Source organism: Urocitellus parryii, chromosome 10, assembly GCF_045843805.1.
Source record: "Urocitellus parryii isolate mUroPar1 chromosome 10, mUroPar1.hap1, whole genome shotgun sequence".
Classification (NCBI taxonomy): Eukaryota; Metazoa; Chordata; class Mammalia; order Rodentia; family Sciuridae; genus Urocitellus; species Urocitellus parryii.
In genome coordinates this window covers 103,847,850-103,854,738 of record NC_135540.1, presented here as the reverse complement: position 1 = coordinate 103,854,738, position 6,889 = coordinate 103,847,850, and the positions used below count along the sequence as shown (strand labels likewise).

General features: G+C 35.2%; 1 pseudogene; it reads right to left on the bottom strand.

Annotated features, from left to right (window-relative positions):
- Positions 1-888: 888 nt before the first annotated feature.
- LOC113181521 (heterogeneous nuclear ribonucleoprotein A1-like) lies at positions 889-2,206 on the bottom strand (annotated as a pseudogene).
- Positions 2,207-6,889: the final 4,683 nt, after the last annotated feature.

Here is a 6,889-nt window from a genome sequence, read left to right as displayed (position 1 = left end):
GCGTGTGTATAAATTTTATTAGTACATTATAGTTATACATAATATTAGAATTCATTATACATTCATTATATATATATATTATTAGAATTCATTTTGACATAATTATAAAAGCTTGAAATACAATTTGCTCCAATTCTGTCTCCAGTGCTTCTGTTTTCACTCTCCTCCTCCCTCCCCCCTGGTCCCTTTCCTCTACTGGTGTTCCTTCTATTTATTTATAGTTGTTTTAAAGTAATGCTTTATAGATATACATAGAGGTGAAATTCACTGTGGCGTATTCATATATGTACGTAGCCTAATTTGGTCAATTGCCTTCTATTGTTCTTCTCTTTTCCCATCCCTAATCCCTTTCCTTCAATCTCCTTCCTCTCCTCCACTGATCACCCTTCTATTTTCATGGGGTTTCTTTCCTCATTCCCCACCCTATAGTCTAGCTCCCACATCTGAGAGAAAACTTTTGACCCTTGACTTCCTGAGTCTGGCTTATTTCACTTGGCATGATGTTCTCCAGTTCCATCATTTACTAGCAAATGTCATAATTTCTTTCTTTCTTTCTTTCTTTCTTTTTTTTTTTTTTTAAGCATCATGATCAGACTATTACATTTAGCAATCAAAGCATGGGTGCAAAAAAAAAAAAGTCTACATTAAAACCCTTTGTATGCTTTCTACAGAACAGAAACTAAAGTAACCTGTTATACAATTAGTCACAAATACAGTCCTCGAGTCTTTTTGCCCATACCCAGGAGTATTGTCTGAACCATGCCTTCTTTGTAGCAGCTTGGCCCAGCCACCACTGCGCTTGGCTGAGTTCACAAATCTGTTGTCACCTGTAGCTTCCCTGTCACTTCCTGGCTCTCCTCTGCTGCTAGGCTTTGTTTCCTGGCAGGACTAAAACCTTCTGCCACTGCCATAGCTACTGCTGCTGCTGGAAGCGCCATGGTCACCTTGGTTTCATGGTTTGGCAAAGTATTGGTCCCCACCACCAAAAGGTCCAGATCATCTGTCTCCAAAATTTCCACTCTCCATGGGTCCAACATTTGATGACTGATTGTTGTAACTGCCAAAATTATTGTTGTTTGACTTCCTAATGGCTGCCAATCTTACTGGAGTGAGATGGTATCTTAGGGTGGTTTTGATTTGCATTTCTCTGACTGCTAGCAATGGTGAGCATTTTTTCATGTACTTGTTGATTGATTGTATGTCCTCCTCTGAGAAGTGTCTGTTCAGGTCCTTGGCCCATTTGTTGATTGGGTTATTTGTTATCTTATTGTCTAATTTTTTGAGTTCTTTGTATATTCTGGTTATTAGGGCTCTATCTGAAGTGTGTGGAGTAAAGATTTGTTCCCAGGATGTAGGCTCCCTATTTACCTCTCTTATTGTTTCTTTTGCCGAGTAAAAACTTTTTAGTTTGAGTAAGTCCCATTTGTTGATTCTAGATATTAACCTCCAAAATTGCTTCCATCATTTACCAAATCCATTGTAGCCATCCCCGCTGCCACCATATCCACCACCACCATGGCTGCCATGAAAGCCACCACGACCACTGAAGTTCCCTCCATGACCAAAATTGTCATTTCCACCAAAACCACCTCCACGGCCACCACCAAAGTTTCCAGAACCACTTTGACCTCTTTGGCTAGATGAGGCGCTAGCCATCTCTTGCTTTGACAGGGCTTTCCTCCCTTCACAGTTGTGGCCATTCACAGTATGGTATTTCTGAATGACAATCTTATCCACAGAGTCATAGTCATCAAAAGTTACAAAATCAAAGCCCCTTTTCTTTCCACTGCCTCAGTCAGTCATGATTTCAATAACTTCAATTTTCCCATACTGTTCAAAATAATCTCAGAGATGACGTTCTTCAATGTCTTCTTTAATGCCACCAACAAAGATCTTTTTCACAGTTAAGTGGGCCCCTGGTCTTTGAGAATCTTCTCGTGAGGCAGCTCTCTTTGGTTCCACAACTCTTCCATCCACTTTGTGTGGTCTTGCATTCATGGCTGCATCCACTTCCTCCACAGTGGCGTAAGTGACATACCCAAAGCCTCTGGAACACTTGGTGTGTGGGTCTCTCATTACCACACAGTCCGAGAGTGTTCTCCATTGCTCAAAGTGGCTTCTCAGACTCTCATCGGTCAAAACTCAGCCCTCCGATGAATAGCTTCCGCAGTTGTTTGGGCTCTTTAGGGGACTCTGATTTAGACATGATGGCAGCAGGGATAGAGACTTTAACGATGCTTTCTCGGCGGCGTCCATGGGCAGAAAGCAAATGTCATCATTTCATTCTTCTTTATGGCTAAGTAAAACTCCATTGTGTGTATAAATATCACATTTTCTTTATCCATTCATCTGTTGATGGGCCCCTGGGTTGATTCCATAACTTGGCTATTGGAAATTGTACTGCTATAAACATTGATGTGGCTGCATCTCTACAGTATGCTGATTTTATATCTTTTGGATATATGCTGAGGAGTAGGATAGCTGGGTCATATAGTTTCCATTCTAATTTTTTGAGGATTCTCCAGACTGCTTTCAGAGGAGTTGTACTAATTTGCAGTGGCACCAACAATACATGAGAATACCCTTTTCCTTATATCCTCATCAACAATTATTTTTATTTGTATTCTTAATAATTGCCATTCTAACTGGAATGAGATGAAATCTCAGAGTAGTTTTGATTTGCATTTATCTGATTGTTAGAGGTGTTGAATGTTTTTTTTTTCATATATTTGTTGGTCATTTATATTTCATCTTTCTGAGAAGTGTCTGTTTAATTCTTTTGCCCATTTATTAATTTGGTTATTTGTTTTATTTGGTGTTTTTGAATTCTTCATATATTTTTGTATATTAATCCCCTGTCTGAGGAGTAGGTGGCTAAGATATCCCATTCTGTAGGTTCTCTCTAGATGCTTTATATTATTTCCTTTGCTGTGCAGAAGCTTTTTAATTTGATGCTGCCCCATTTATTAATTCTTGGTTTTATTTTCTTGTGCTTTAGGAGTCTGGTTAAGGAAGTTGGTGTCTGTGGCAATATGTTAGAGTGTTGAACTTACATTTTCTTCTAGTATTTACAAAGTTTCTGATTTAATTCATTGGTCTTTAATCCACTTTGAGTTGACTTTTGTACAGGGTGAGATATAGGAATCCAGTTTTATTCTTCTGCATATGGATTTCCAGTTCTCCCAGCACCATTTGTTAAAAAGGTATCTTTTCGCTAGGGTATGTTTTTGGCACCTTTGTCAAGTATCAGGTGGCTCTATCTATGGGGATTTGTTTCTGTGTCTTCTATTTCATTAGATTTGTGTCTGTTTGGGTGCCAATACCATGCTGTTTTTGTTACGATAGCTCTATAGTATAATTTGTGGTCCAATACTGTGATGACTGCAGCATTGCTCTTCTTGCTCGGGATTGCTTTGTCTCATCTGGGCCTCTTATTCTTCCAAATGAATTTTAGGCCTTTTTTCCCACTAGTTCTGTGAAGAATGGCATTAGTATTTTGATGAGGATTGCATTAAATCTGTATAATGCTTTTGGTAGTACAACCACTTGGATAATATTAATTATTTCCATCTTCTGAGGTCTTCTTCAATTTCTTTCTTCAGTATCCTGTGGTTTTCATTGTAGAGATCTTTCACCTCCTTGGTTAGATTTATTCCCAAGTCATTTGTTGCTATTGTTTTTGTTTTTTGAGGTTATTGTGAATGGGATAGTTTTCCTGATTTTTTTTTTCTCAGCATATTCACGATTGAAGTAAAGGAAAGCAGTTGATTTATGTATGTTGATCTTATATCCTGCTACATTGCCAAATTTGTTTATCAGCTCTATAAAGTCTTCTGGTGGAGTTTCTGTGTGTGTGTGTGTGGGGGGGTGCAGTTCTAGATATAAGAGTGTGTCCTTAGCAAATATCGATAATTTGACTGATTGCTCTGGCTAGAGTTACAAGGACTATGTTGAATAGGAGTGGTAAGAATGGACATCTTTGTCTTGTTCCTAATTTCAGAGGAAATATTCCCAATTTTTCTCTGTCCAGTATGATGTTGGCCTTGTATTTGTCATCTACAGCTTTTACAATGTTGAGGTAAGTTCCTTCTATCCCTAGTTTCTCTAGAGATTTAAACATGAATGGTTGCTGGACTTTGTCGGATGCTTATTTTGCAAATGTTGAGATAATTATATGATTTTTGTCCTTAACTTTATTTATGACTTGAATTACATTTATAGATTTGTGTATAAAACCCCACCCCACTGGATCATGGTGTACTATCTTCTTAATGTGGTGTTTTGTTTTGTTTTGGTTGTAGATGGACACAATACCTTTATTTTGTTTATTTATTTTTATATGGTGCTGAGGATGGAACCCAGTTTCTCACATGTGCCAGACAAGTGCTCTATCACTGAGCCACAACCCCCAGCTCCCTTACTGTGTTTTTTAATGTGGTTTTTAGATGTTCTATTAAGGAATTTGTATCTATGTTCATCAGGGATGTTAGCTTGAAGTTTTCTTTCCTTGATGTGTCTTTAGTTTGGTATCATAGGAATGGCTTCATAAAATAAATTTGGCAGTGTTCCTTCCTTTTCTGTTTCATGGAATCATCTGAGGAGGATTGACATTAGTTCTTTTTTTAAAGGTCTAATAGAGGCTTCTCTGAAAATTCATCTGGTCCTGGGCTTCTCTTTGTTAGAAGACTTTTAATTACTCATTCAATTTCATTGCTTAATATTAGTATATTTAAGTTTTCTGTACCATGCTGGTTCAATTGGGTAAGTCATATGTATCTAGAAATTTTTCAGTATCTTCAACACATTATAGCTTATTGGAATAAAATTTTTCAAAATAGTTTCTAATGATCCACTGTATTTCAGAAGTATCTATGGTGACATTTCCTATTTCATCTCTAATTTTGTTGATTTGGGTCTTTTCTTTCTTTCTTTTGGTTAGTTTGGCTAATGGTTTATCAATCTTGTTAATCTTTTAAATGAACTAACTGTTTCATTGATCCTTTTTATTATTATTATTATTGTCAATGATAATTATCAAGATCTTAATTATTTCCATTGTTCTATTAATTTTGGAATTTTTTCTTCTTTTTGTAGGGTCTTGAGGTTTACATTAGACTATTTATTTGGTATCTTTCTATCTATTTAATATAGAAACTCAATGCTATAAACCTTTCTCTTAGAACTGCCTTCATACTTTCTCGGAGGTTTTGATATATTTTATCTCTATTCTCATTTGCTTCTAAGATTTTTTAAATTTCTCTCTTGATTTCTTCTGTGACCCATTTCTCATTCAAAGTGTAATATTTAATCTTGAGTTGTTAAAATTATTTTTTATCTTATCATTGATTTCTAATTTCATTCCATTATGAGCTAATAGGATGCAAGCAATTATCTCTATATTTTGTATTTGCTAAGGTTTGATTAATGCCCTAAAACATAATCTATTTTGTAGAAAGTTCCAGGTGCTGCTGAAAAGAAAGTGTTGTTGAATGAATGAAATATTCAATAGATGTCTATTAGGTCCATTTGATTAGTGGTATTTTTTCTGAAGCTTCTTAATTTATGTATAGATGACCTACTTAATGGTGAGAGAGGTGCATGGAAATCACCCAGTATTATCTATTGTGGTCTGTTTAGTTCTTTATAATAAGTAGGGTTTGATTTATGTACATAGTTGCACTGTTGTGTGAGGCAAATATTTACAATATATTTTTATTAGATGATTCTCTTCACCAGTATGAAGTGACCTTCTTTGTCTCTTCTGATTTGAAGTCTACTTGATCTGATATGAGAGAAGCTACACCTGCTTGCTTTCAGTTTCCATTAACTGAAAGAAAGCAGGTGTAGCTACTCTCATGTAAATGGTGCATGATATATCTTTTTCCATCCTTTCACCTGCAGCGTGTGGATGTCTTTTCCTATAAGGTGAGTTTCTTATAACTAACAAATAGGTAGGTTTTATTTTTAATCCAATCTACTAATCTATATCTTTTGATTAGAGACTATAGACCATTATTTACATTCAATGTTATTATAGAGTCGATTTTTATTTTCTACCATTTTTACTTATTTCTAATGCTTAATTCAAACTTGATTCTCCTTTAGTTAACTGTTCTTCTAGTGTGCTGTATCTCTGTGCTGGTTTTCATTATTATTTTTCATTTCTTCTGTATGAAATATTTCATTGAATATGGCTTGTAGTGTAGACTTAGTAATTATGAATTCTTTTAGTTTCTGCTCATCATCGAAGGTTTTTATTTCACTTTCAGTTCTGAAGGATAATTTTGCTTGGATAAAGCAATCTTGGTTGGCACCTGTTTTCTTTCAGGAGTTGGTATATATTATTCTAAACCTTCCCTGTTTTCAGGGTTTGGGTTGAGAAATCAGTTGAAATCTGAATTTGTTTACCTCTAAATGTAACTTACCATTGTTTTCTTGCAGTTTTTAAAATCCTGTCCTTATTCTTTATATTAGACATTTTAATTATGATGTGTCTTGGAGAGGATCTCTTTGGATCTTACCTATTTGGTTTTCTATATGTGTCTTATATTTGGATTTCCATCTTATTCCCAGAATTTGAAAATTTTTAAGATATTATTTCATTGATAAGTTTCTGCATTACTTTAGTTTGTATTTTGGAGTTCTTCACTCATTCCAATGATTTTTAGATTTGGTCTCTTTATGTTATCCCAGATTTCTTGAATATTCTAATGATGGTCTCTAAACCTCTTTTCTATATTGTCAACTTTTATTTTTAAGATTATATACTTTGTCTCCAAGGCCTGAAAAATCTACCTTAAAGTGATCTAATCTATTGTTGATGCTTTCCATTGAATTTTAAATTTTATTTATTCTTTCACTTCCAGGATTTCTGTTTGATTCTTTTTCA